This window comes from Euprymna scolopes, chromosome 46 (assembly GCF_053919585.1).
Source record: "Euprymna scolopes isolate OS-2025 chromosome 46, ASM5391958v1, whole genome shotgun sequence".
In the NCBI taxonomy this organism is placed as follows: Eukaryota; Metazoa; Mollusca; class Cephalopoda; order Sepiida; family Sepiolidae; genus Euprymna; species Euprymna scolopes.
In genome coordinates this window covers 50,066,372-50,079,644 of record NC_136527.1, presented here as the reverse complement: position 1 = coordinate 50,079,644, position 13,273 = coordinate 50,066,372, and positions in this window count along the sequence as shown.

Sequence of the window (13,273 nt, the reverse complement as noted above, 5' to 3'; positions counted from 1 at the left end):
AAAGCTAAAACACCTATTTATTCAATTGTGTTAATTTACTTTTCAATTCTTCTGTTATCAAAATGGAAGTGGAAACTTTTCCTTTTCCTTCTAGCTGTGCTTTTGACATATGCTGACGCCTGTAATTGTTGCCACCATCAGCCAAAATTATTTGTTCCATTGTCTCCTGCAATGTCAGAAAAATGTTGTTCAACTTTGATTTTTCTAATTCTTGAAGGCTGGTCTCAACTGCTTCAATTAATTCACTAATATTCTTTGGAGCTTTTTGGTGTTAAATGGATTGGATAGTATTGAAGTAACCTAGGTCAAGCACATTCAGATCCGGACTGTTTGCAGGCTGGTTAACCAGTTCAATGTTCAGCCCTAATCTCTCTGATTCTTGTTTGAACACCATGTCAGTTGGATGTACGTGTGGCTTAGCATTGTCTTGTTGAATTATGATTTGTTGTGCAATGGATCCACTTGGCCATTTGTTCCGTGTGGAAACAAGGACCTTTTCAACAAGGAATTCATGAATCTGAATTTTCGTGATTGTATCCATGACTTTAGTAACCATTGTTTCAGCAGGCCTGTTTCTGCTGTTACATTTAGCCGCCTCTTGTTTGACAAATGGCCAAATTCCAATCTTCTCGTCAAAGTAACATTTGCGATGTGGCTCCCAACGGAGTCGGACCATGGCAGCAAGAAACATTACCTTTGGATGAAACGCTTGCTTTTAGTGGTTTTTAAAGGGTCATGTTCGTCTTTGCCTAAATAAAATGTCCTTGCATTTTGCGTCATGTAAAACAATTTCTCATCAATATGTATGACATCAAACATTTCTCCAAAAGTTCCTCGATTTAAATCCAACTGCGAATGGCAAAAATCAATGCGACATTTCATGTTTTCTATCGTGAGAAGCGATTTTACAGCATTTGAATGTGCCCGAATTTTGCCATCTTTCATCCTTGCAATCAACATTGTCTTAGGTATTCCACATGCTTGAGCAGTAGACCTCAAAGTGGTTCTTTTTCTCAAGGGAATGGTATTTATTTTTGCCAACTGTGAACTATAGTCCTTTTTTCCAGCCACAGAGAAAATTACGGCTCAAAAAAATCCATTGGCACCGATATATCGGACAAACTTTCTAGTGTTCATGACCAAATTCTGCTTACAGTATTTCTTCCTATACCGAATTTTGTGGCAACATCTTTGATTGCACCTCGTTCTAGGCTGCGCCCTTAGACCTTTGTAGCAACGCTTGCAGAACTGCTGTTCCTCTTGAATTTGTCAATTCTCTCGTATCACGTCTTTTTTTACCTTCCACATTGGCATCAACTACATTTTCCATATTTATATAGCCACTGCGGGTATTTTTAAAAATAGATTATACAACAATCAACAAAGTAATGTGCATAAATTAAACTCTATGTCTTACCGTGGGTGCTCAGCGAGTGAGTTCAGGCGAAGAAAGGGAAGAACAAACATGGCGGTCAGCATTTTGATTTCGTACCGTTCTCGCATAATCTCGTGTGTGTGTGTGAAGATGGAAACGATTTTCATTTTTCAGTGCTGGGAGATTACTCCTGATCAGACAGGAGAGAAGGCAACGAGAGTAGAGACAGAGGACTGTAGCGATAATCTTACTTGAACATTCCGTTTGTGTATTTGAGGTGACCCCCCCCATTATACTTCAAGCTATTTCGGCGATGGCCAACACAGGCTTAAGCAACATGATTAAGCCTTTTAATGGCGACGGTGATGTGGTGGCGTGGCTTAAAAAGTGGACCTTGTAGCAAGGATTCAGAGGCTGGATGATGTGGCCGCAGTAATTCTGTTTCTAGAGGGGACGCACTGGCCCTCTATTTGGAGCTCAGCAAGCGGTAACAGGGTGATGCAGACGCCATCAAGGGTCGACTGATCGAAGCTTTTGCAGAGGGGCCTTTCGAGGCCTCTAATAAGTTGAAAGAGAAGAGATGGACTGGTGAATCTGTTGAAGGAGATTGGATGAGTTGTTGGGCATCAGGGGACACGCCACGAGTCACGTAGTCAAGATGACTTCCGTTACCGGGTTCCCGGAAGAGACATCGAAAAGGTTGCAGCAGGTCCCGGGAGTGGAGACGCTGGATGTGAGTGAGATGCTTAAAACTGCAAAAATCTTGGTGAGCATCCAGCCCATGGAGCCTGGAGGAACAACAGCAATGGTACAGCAGGATGTGGGCAGGAACCCGGGGATGGTATGCTTCGAATGTGGGGGACCACACATGAGAAGAGACTGCAGGAAGTTCTTGCAACAGACAGTGTGTTACAAATAAATCGGAGAGGCCATTTAGCGGTAAAATGCACAAGTTCGGGAAACTGGCGAAGGGATGGCCAAAGACGGGACGGGAAGTTATGTCCCTGATTGACACTGGCTGCACCACTACCATGGTGCACACTACCCTGGTCGGAAGATGGAAAGGGAAGGTGAAGTAGTGGCATTCGATGGGTCACGAGTGAAGTGTCGAGGGAGGAAGACCGTCACTATTGATATTGCTGAACGTCGGATGAGGGTCCATGCAATTGTCACTGATCGCCTGGTGCCTGGTGTCCAAGCCATCATTGGAATGGATGTTATATGCCGTCTTGGAGGTGCTAGCATCACATGTAACAGCGTGAGGTTTGGACTAGCTGAGTGCACGGTGACGGAGCAAGCCCCCAGGGGGATCAACAAGATAGGAGAGGAAAGAAAATTGTCGATCAAAGATCAGGACTTCCGAGCCGAATTCGACGGAGAGCGGTGGACGGTGGAAATCGACCGATGGATTGAGGAGGGGATACTGATGCCTTGGATGGATGACGTGGAGTCGGGCATTTTGCCGTTAATGGCCGTTCTGCAAACAACTAAAGGGAAAGTAAGACCGATCCTGGATTTCCGAGAGCTGAACGGCCATGTTAAGTGCCATACGGGAGGCGACACCGTAGATGTGTGCAGTGAGACCATTAGGGAATGGAGGCAGATGAATGGCGCATCTACGTTGGTCAATCTAAAATCTGCCTATTTGCAACTCCATGTTGCCAAGAAGCTCTGGAAATATCAGTTAGTCAAGTACAAAGGCAAAACCTACTGCCTTACGCGAGTGGGTTCGGGTTAAATTCGGCACCCAAGATTATGTCAACTATCCTCAGGAAGATTCTGGAAAGGGAGATGGGGTAGTGAGCTCATACATAGACGACATTCTGGTGAATGAGAGTGTGGCAACTGCCAAGGAGGTGGTGGCTCATTTGAAGAGGTTCGGGTTGATCGCCAAAGATCCGTAAAAATTAGACGGAGGGGCTGCTTTGGGCCTAAGACTGAAACGAGGTGTGTCAGGCGGCCTAGAGTTTCGCAGGGGAAACGAGATCCCACAACTGAAGCAGGAGCTCAACAGACGTGAACTTTTTTCCATATGCGGAAAGTTGATCGGACATTACCCTGTTGCTAGCTGGCTTAGACCAGCATGCAGCTACATAAAGAGACACGCCGAAGGACGAGGATGGAATGATAAGGTGGGAGAAAGAACGGTCGCCATGATGGAAGAGCTCCTGAAAGAAGCTGAATGGTAAGACCCAGTCCGGGGAACCTGGAACATACCGCGAACATTGGATGGAGTTGTGTTGTGCGATGCGAGCAGCATTGCAACAGGGGTCGTTTTGGAAATTGGAGGAGTAGTTGCAGAAGATGCAGCCTGGTTGAGGAAAAAGAATGACGTCAGCCATATCAATGTGGCGGAATTAGACGCGACAGTAAAAGGAGTCAATCTGGCCTTGAAATGGGGGCTACGTGACATCTGCATCAAAACAGACTCTTCCACGGTGTTTGCTTGGCTAAAGTCTCTCATTTCAAGCCAAAAAAGGATAAAAACGAAAGGGGCTGCGGAGATGTTAGTGAAGCACAGGCTTCGGATGCTGGCTGAGCTGATGCAAGAGTTTTGTTTGAATCTTTGCGTAGACATGGTGGCTTCTGAAAAGAATCGAGCAGATGCTCTCACGAAAGTGTAGAAGAGTTGGCTGTTGCCAAAGAAAGATGTTGTTGCTGCATCGGATGTAGATGATGTTGACGTGCGAGAGCTGCACAATTTGCACCATATGGGGGTAGAGAGGACTTGGTACTTAGTGAAAAAAGTCGACCCGAGGATCACCAAGGAGCAAGTGAGGCAAGTGGTCAGGACATGTGACAGATATCAGTCGATTGATCCTGCTCAAAGCACGCATGAAGCTGGTCAATTGGAGGTGAGTGGAACCTGGGAGAGACTGGCATGCGATGTCACCCATTACAGGGATGGACTACCTGACCATGATTGACTGTGGGCCCGGGCGACTTGCCCTATGGAAGAAACTACGTGGAGGAACAGGCAATGAAATAGCGGCAATTCTTGATGAGGTGTTTTTAGAGCGAGGCCCCGTGGAAGAGTTGTTAACTGACAACGGGACTACATTCAAGTCAGTAGCAGTGACAGAAGTACTGAAGAAATGGAAGATCCAACAATTTTTCAGAGCTGCCTACAGACCCAGTGGCAACGGGATAGTAGAGAGAAACCACCGCACCATAAATGTTACAGAGAGAGAGAGAGAGAGAGAGAGAGAGAGAGAGAGAGGTGAGTAAACGTGGAGGTAGACACGTTTACCAGAACCGAAGGTCAGCTGACCAGATTACGTATGAATGACGTGATAAGCAGATCGGGGAGATTTGATTTGGGCTTTGAAGAAGACGGACGTTTTTCCGTGGTCTCCCCCTCTTAACTGGGGAGGGGGGAGACGAACGCTGACATGTGTGAAGAAGAACCCACACAAGCAGATTTCACTTCCACCTTCTGCAGGACCTCTGGGGAAAGTGAAATAAAAACTATAAAACCCATTCATCGTCTTGGAGTGATAAATCTTCGTCAAACAGGTATCAAGTCTCCCTCCAGGATGAGAAATTCCCAGATGGTCTAACATCGAAGAAGCAGAGGTAGGTTCAGAAATTACATGTCACACACACGATTCCCTTTATGATAATCAAACACACAACCATTTATATTAGAGACAATCATACGCACACGGAATCCTTTTTGATGTTATAAACGTAAAAAGTAAATGGTGCCCCTAAATGAAGAACACTATGTAATAAACGTTCAATTTGGTGCCCCTCAATGATAACCCTAGTGAGACCTCGATGATAACCAATATATAACATAAAGGCAGTTGTGGAAAGAGGAGGCACTTCACCTGAGCAAGCCGTCTTCTGGTATAACATGTCGCCTAAACTGGGACAAGTACCAGAGACAGTCCCGCAACTGCCAACGTTTGCATATTCCTGGCGACATCCCAGGGTGGAGCTGGCAAGTCGAGAAGTAGAGGCCATAGGGACAATTAAACTCGGGGATGAGGTATTTGTGAAGCCACCGGGGGCGCACTGCACCACACAATGGAGTAGAGGTCGCATGACTGGGAGGAACACTAGTAACAACATTGTGGTGGAAGGAGTCCCGAGGCACATTTTCGACGTCAGACCAGTGGAGGGCGAAGCAGTGGAGGGGAGTGTGCAGCCACAGGAGGAGGATGAGACGCCTCAGAGGCCAAGTAGCGAGAGGCGACCGCCACAGTGGATGAGAGACTACAAAATGTGATCTTGAGATCAGGGAGGCATGTGGTTAGAAGCAAGAAAGCCAAGTTTTACCGTGGGTGCTCAGCGAGTGAGTTCAGGCGAAGAAAAAGAAGAACAAACATGGCGGCCAGCATTTTTATTTCGTCTGTTTTCGCGTAATCTCGTGTGTGTGTGTGTGAAGATGGAAACTATAAAACGATGTTCATTTCTCAGTGCTGGGAGATTACTCCCGATCAGGCAGGAGAGAAGGCAACGAGAGTAGAGACAGAGGACTGTAGCGATAATCTTACTTGAACATTGTGTTTGTGTATTTGAGGTGACCCCCCCCTAATTATACTTCACTCTAAATGACTTTTAGAACGAAAACTGTTCTTTTTCAATTAAGCACGCTCTAAAGTACTACCAGTTACCGCCTAAAACGTTGAAATGGTGCGTGACAATTTTTGTTCTGCATGCACCAACTATTTCCGACCGGAGGTAGTTCTTTTTCAATATCTTCATTTTTAATGTGTTTGTTAAACTGCACAAGCATCAGATTAACTTTAGGCTTAAATGTTTCAAACACAATAAAAAATAATCAGGAATCTAAAATAAATAATCAATAAATAAAAAATAAATAAAAATACGAAAAGTCGGCTTTAAAAACTATCATTTTCCGCCATTAAATTGTACGTACAACGAATTAGAGAATTAATAAAGATGAAACTTGTAATCTGTTCTCTCTCATGTAAATATTAAAATGTTAAATAAAATAATACTAATTTTATCCGTGATATTCACCAAATAGATCGGCTCTATTTCGAAATTATTTTTTTTTATTTTTCCTCTTCAATTTTATTTTCTGCGAACTTGCTCTTCCGTTCGTCATCTTGAATGTTAACTTGAGCTTGTAAAGTCAATCACATTTGAAAAATCGTTTCCTTTATAAAAGCAGGTAAAGTTAATCGAAAGCAGATTATAAAACAAAAACGTAAGTATTACTACACGAATTTATTATCGATTTTTGTGCATTTGCAGAATACGTTAAAAATGTAAGGGAGATAACTATATTTACTAAGCGAATAATCCTAATGAAAATGTTGATTTATTGTTGAAAAAATTCCGCTGGTGATTGTTTTTTTTGTTTTCAATATTGACTTAAACATTAAAAAAACTTCTTTATCATTTAGCAAAGAAAAATAATAATCTTATAAATTTTCATTATTTCAGAAGTTTAAAGTGGTTTGTATTACTGTACACATAGATTCGAAAAAGTTGTCAAAAAAACATATATATAACAAATAACTGTTATCAAAGGCAAGGATAAGTTACTTCTCTATCTAACTGGATAAATTTTTAGTGTTTTTATTTAATGTAACGTGTTTATTCGGCTCGAAAAATATGCAGTGTTTACCGACGTATTTAAAAAATGCGAATGGCGGCCTGCTCGCTGTTGAACACTGTAAGTTTGGGAAAACGAGTTTAAACAAAAAAATTATACAAAATACTATTAGAAACTCACTCAATATAGGTTAGCGTGACATAGGCGGACATATATTAGTTGAGTTTCTAACAGTATTTTGTATAATTTGTTTGTTTGAACTCATTTTCCCAAACTTACCGTGTTCAACAGCGAGCGTGCCGGCATTTTTCTTTCTAAAATATATCCATAAACATTGTATGATTTTCGAACCGATTATACGTTTTCCGTAAAAACACTAAAAAATTTTCCGGACAGGTAGAAGAGTAATTTATCTTGCCTTTGATAACATTTATTTGTTGTATATATATATATATATATATATATATATATATATATATATATATATATATATATATATATATATATATATATATATACATTTTTTTTACATCATTTTTTTTTTCGAATCAATGCACATAGTAACACAAACCTTTGATAACAATCAAGGCGCATAGTAACACAAACCCGTTTAAAGTTTTAAAAAATGCTCGGTGCACGTATCCTTTGTGTATTTCTTTAATTTTTGTCTTTTTTTCATCGGATTATTATCGAATGGTCACTAATCTATCAGATTTTGTTTTCAATACTGACTTTAACATAAAAAAACAACTTCCAACTCCAAAAATCCCTTTATAATGATGACGAGGGTGCTGAAAACGAATATATACTTCAAAGTGGCGCAGAGAATAAGTTTTCATTATATGAGAAAACTACTTTTTCAAAAAATGGGGATCATTTTTCTGTATAAATGTAATGTAAACTGAGCACCCACTTTCTGGCCACATGTCGATAATTTGTATGGGGGGTGTCTGAAAGCCGTTTGATAAATTGTTACTTACTTCCCACCTTAACAATCACCTTAAACATGCCAACTTCTACCGGTTTAAAGGTATGCTGAAAACAAATATCGCATTTTAATTTGCCGCAAAAAAAAGTAATTTTCCAGATATTAAGCAATGTAATTCTTTGCTATCAGTAGGGCTTAAATGAGCACCCACTTTCTGACCACATAGTGATTTTTTTTGGGGGGAGGGGGCTTTCCACCATAATATTCACCTTTAACATGACGACTTTTATAGGTTTCCGCATATGCTGAAAATGAATATCACATTTAGATAAAAAATAACACTTAAGATGAGAACAATAGTCCAAATAATCCAAATGATATGAACAAATAACAATATGTTTTTCTTTACATGTATTTTTTAATGCTGTCGGTTGCATACAGTGAATTATTTATATAATACTGTCGGTTACATACAGTGAACTATTTATTTAATGCTGTCGGTTACATACAGTGAACTATTTATATAATACTGTCGGTTGCATACAGTGAACTATTTATATATTACTGTCGGTTGCATACAGTGAACTATTTATATAATACTATCGGTTACCTACAGTGAACTATTTATATTATACTGTCGGTTGCATACAGTGAACTATTTATATAATACTATCGGTTACATACAGTGAACTATTTCTTTAATGCTGTTGGTTACATACAGTGAACTATTTATTTAATGTTGTCGGTTACATACAGTGAACTATTATTTAATGCTGTCAGTCCAATATTTGCCCTTTGTGTGTCATCACCTCAATTCCTACGCAACATTGTTTACTCAAGTCATCTTATAATCTGACGGCGAGTGTTTTCCATGTGGATTACTATTGTCATTCGGCTTCCTCTCTAAAAAGCACTTTATCAACACACTCAATGGTGCCATTTGGCAAACATTCAGATGAATTCAGCCTTCGGCGTTTATAAGTTCTGCAAACGGTAACAAGCATGCTCAATGACTGGGGATCCGTGAGAGTTCTCCTGATCAAGTTCATAGTATGAGGATTACAAGTCATGCAAAATTACAAGTTGTAAAGTGGAACGTGTACCTTGAAAGAATTACAACAAATACTACATTGCTGCTTTTTCAAATGAGAAAATAATGTGGAGAGTTAAAAAAATTAAACCCAATTATATCCACACACACACACTATATTTACCATTAGACTTAATTCACATAAGTGACAGAGTAGAAGTTAAAATAATTATAATTAATCAACAAATAAAAAACCACGTTTCGTTTATTTTCACTCTTTGCCCCCACGCTGCCAGTAAAAAAAAATTGTATGATTACACATCAACACTTAGAACGCATTGAAATATTTGAGAATCAAGGATGATCAATGACATTTTCTAGTCAGGAAGTGGGTGATCATTTTACCTTTTATTCATTTTGTTTTAATAAAAGTATTATTCATCACATTTGTTTTTCATGTATACATAACTTTCATAAATACCCAGGTGACAAATACACATCGTATTATTTGAAACACAACTATTATTTAAAAAAATAATTTTCCTCCAAAAAAGTCCATTATTATTAACTACCAACTGATGGTATATTGTTTTTAATAGCAAAATAAAATAAATCTATTTAGAAGCCCTAGAAAGCAAACATTTAGGCATGTGCACATGCGTTGAAATGTGATTTGTTTAAGTTAAATATTTGAAAATAATATTATTATTAAAAGAATTGCGGAAAAAGACAAACCTGTTGTCATACAGCTTTTATTTACTTAAATGTAAAGAGTATTTTAATTGTAACGATAAAAAACTATATATTTAATTCAAAGAAAGCTATTTAACCAAACATTTTATTTTATAAGTTTTTTCCTCCAAAATAAATAACTTATTTAACAAACATTTTATTCTACAAGTTTTTTCCTCCAAAATAAATAACTTATTTAACCAAACATTTTATTCTACAAGTTTTTTCCTCCAAAATGAATAACTTATTTAACCAAACATTTTATTCTACAAGTTTTTTCCTCCAAAATGAATAACTTATTTAACAAACATTTTATTCTACAAGTTTTTTCCTCCAAAATAAATAACTTATTTAACAAACATTTTATTCTACAAGTTTTTTCCTCCAAAATAAATAACTTATTTAACCAAACATTTTATTCTACAAGTTTTTTCCTCCAAAATAAATAACTTATTTAACCAAAATTTTATTCTACAAGTTTTTTCCTCCAAAATAAATAACTTATTTAACCAAACATTTTATTCTACAAGTTTTTTCCTCCAAAATAAATAACTTATTTAACCAAACATTTTATTCTACAAGTTTTTTCCTCCAAAATAAAGAACTTATTTAACCAAACATTTTATTATACAAGTTTCTTCAGTCAAAATAAATAATTTATTTAACCAAACATTTTATTCTACAAGTTTTTTCCTCCAAAATAAATAACTTTTCTTCCTTTAGTACTAAACAGATAATCCTCACCAAAGAAGAATAAGTACAAACGAGAAAATAATGTGGAAAGTTAAAAACATTATGCCCACACACACGCTATATTTACCATTAGATTTAATCCACATAAGTACTAAACAGAGAATCCTCACCAAAGAAGAATCGAGAATTTCCCTTGAAGCGTGTTGCGAACAATTAACTTATCATATCTCAAATGAAGATAAATTTGAATGTTATTTGAAGGACCTCAACAGCTGGAGCAGTGTAGCAAGTGGCACCCCTCATAGAGGCTGATGAAAAAATTCTATGCAAAGAAAAAGGCCATTAACCTAAACGTGCTACTTGGCTTTATAAACGTTCACACCCCAGTTATTAGTAGTGCCTTCATTAAAAAAGAGGCACATAGTATTGCAAGTCTAGAACGAACATCATGACGTTCAATTTCAAATGTGATGCCACTGAAACAAGGGAAACTTGAGAAAGGTGCTACTCATTTATGGAGGATAATCTGATTACAAAAGCTTCAGCAATCAAACATCACGGAGTAAAACTAGAAAACGCCTCACTCCTACTTTACAGAATATCACGTGATGATTTGGCTTGATGCAATCCAACGAGACATATCCTCCGTTTTTAAGCAAAGATTTGCATCACCTTAAGGGATTCTACAGTGTATTCTATTAGGATGAAGATCAGTGATGCAATACCATCCCTGTTACAAGAAATAGGTGATAAAGAGGGCAACATATCATACTCTAGTTCCAGCTATAGAAGGAAAAGATCAGTGAAACCAGGAAATCAATAGAACAGGAGCAGAAACTTATTATTTCCAAAGCTGCCCGTTCATGCCAGCCTCAGAAAGAAAATTCATTTAGTCCAAAATTGGAGATATCAAAATCATATCAGAAAGTGAGGAAGATGACGAAGAGTTGGAGTGTTGTAGATCCGATAGTAGGAGAGTTCAAATCAAAAGTCCCCAACTCAACAGAGTAGACATCATATCGTCACCATGTATGGAGGTAGAAGTAGACAAAGAAGATGCGGACGTTACACTAGACACAGAAAGAGTGAAACAAGAAATCTCTTACCTACAATCCACATGACAGATGGTGCCTATCCAATGGAAATGGCAGGTGAGGTTCACTTTAATGTTTCAAGAAAATGTCCTATCACAAAACAAACACACTCCTTTCGTTTTGATGGGCTTGTGGTAAAGGATTTAAATTATGTAATTTTGGGCAGAAATGATATTTAATTTTGTGGCATTAAATATGTAGGTGTTTGTACACCCTTTCATGGAGTATATGGCTGTACCAGAGCAGTGATGGGTTTCCCAGACTCTGAATCCACTTTAGAACAATTAATGTCCAGAGTCTTAGGTGATTTGATGATTAAAGGATCCGTGGTAAAATTGGCCGATGACCTATGTGTCGCCGCCAACACACCTATGCAGCTTAACAGTGTATGGGAAGCAGTAATTACGTGAGAATAATTTAAGATTATCCCCATCCAAAACAATTTGCTGTCCGAAATCGACAGACGTGGAGGAGGCATTCTTAAAAGCAAAAGAACACCTTAAGCAAGCTAAAATCGTAGAAGACCTACAAATAATCACGGATGCAGCTATGACTTCTGCCGGCTTAGCAGCATCTCTTTTCATCTTGAGAGGAGACAAGCCCACTTTGCAAATTTATTCAGTGCTCGTAAAACATCTAACCAAGCAGGTTGGCTAGCCTATGAGTTGGAGGCTCTGGGGACTGATTATATAATTCAATCAGAACATTTTACTGAAGTGTTTACAGATAGCCGCCTCTGCATACAAGTGTATGAGAAACTCCAATGTGGTGCATTTTCCGTGAGCTCTAGAGTCACGACACTCGTAATGTTGTCTCTTCATATTCTGTTAAAGTATGCCATATACCAGGGAAAAATAATATATCAGATTACGCTAGCCAAAATCCTATCCATTGTGGAGAGAAATGTCAAATTTGTAAATTCATCAGCGCCCTAGAGGCATCAGTAGTTCGAGAACTCACTGTAAAAGACATATATATACCGAAGAAGAAGAAAGGTTCAACGATTGTTAAGAAGAATTTACATATTTACATATTAATCATAATAATATATATTAATCATAATAAAATTAATGATAATAATACACATTAATCATAATAATACATATTAATCATAATAATACATATTAATCATAATAATAATATTAATGATAATAATACAAATTAATCATAATAATACATATTAATCATAATAATACACATTAATCATAATAATACATATTAATCATAATAATACACATTAATCATAATAATACAAATTAATCATAATAATATATATTAATGATAATAATACACATTAATGATAATAATACATATTAATCATAATAATATATATTAATCATAATAATACATATTAATCATAATAATACACATTAATAATAATAATAATACACATTAATCATAATAATACATATTAATAATAATAATATATATTAATCATAATAATACACTTTAATCATAATAATACACTTTAATCATAATAATACACATTAATAATAATAATACACATTAATTCTAATAATACATATTAATGATAATAATACACATTAATCATAATAATACATATTAATCATAATAATATATATTAATCATAATAGTACACATTAATCATAATAATACACATTAATAATAATAATACACATTAATCATAATAATACATATAAATCATAATAATATATAAAAATCATAATAATACACATTAATCATAATAAGAGACATTTATCATAATAAGAGACACTAATCATAATAATATATATTAATCATAATATATATTAATCATAATATATATTAATCATAATAATATATATTAAACATAATAATACACATTAATCATAATACACGTTAATCATAATAATACATATTAATCATAATAATACACATTAATCATAAT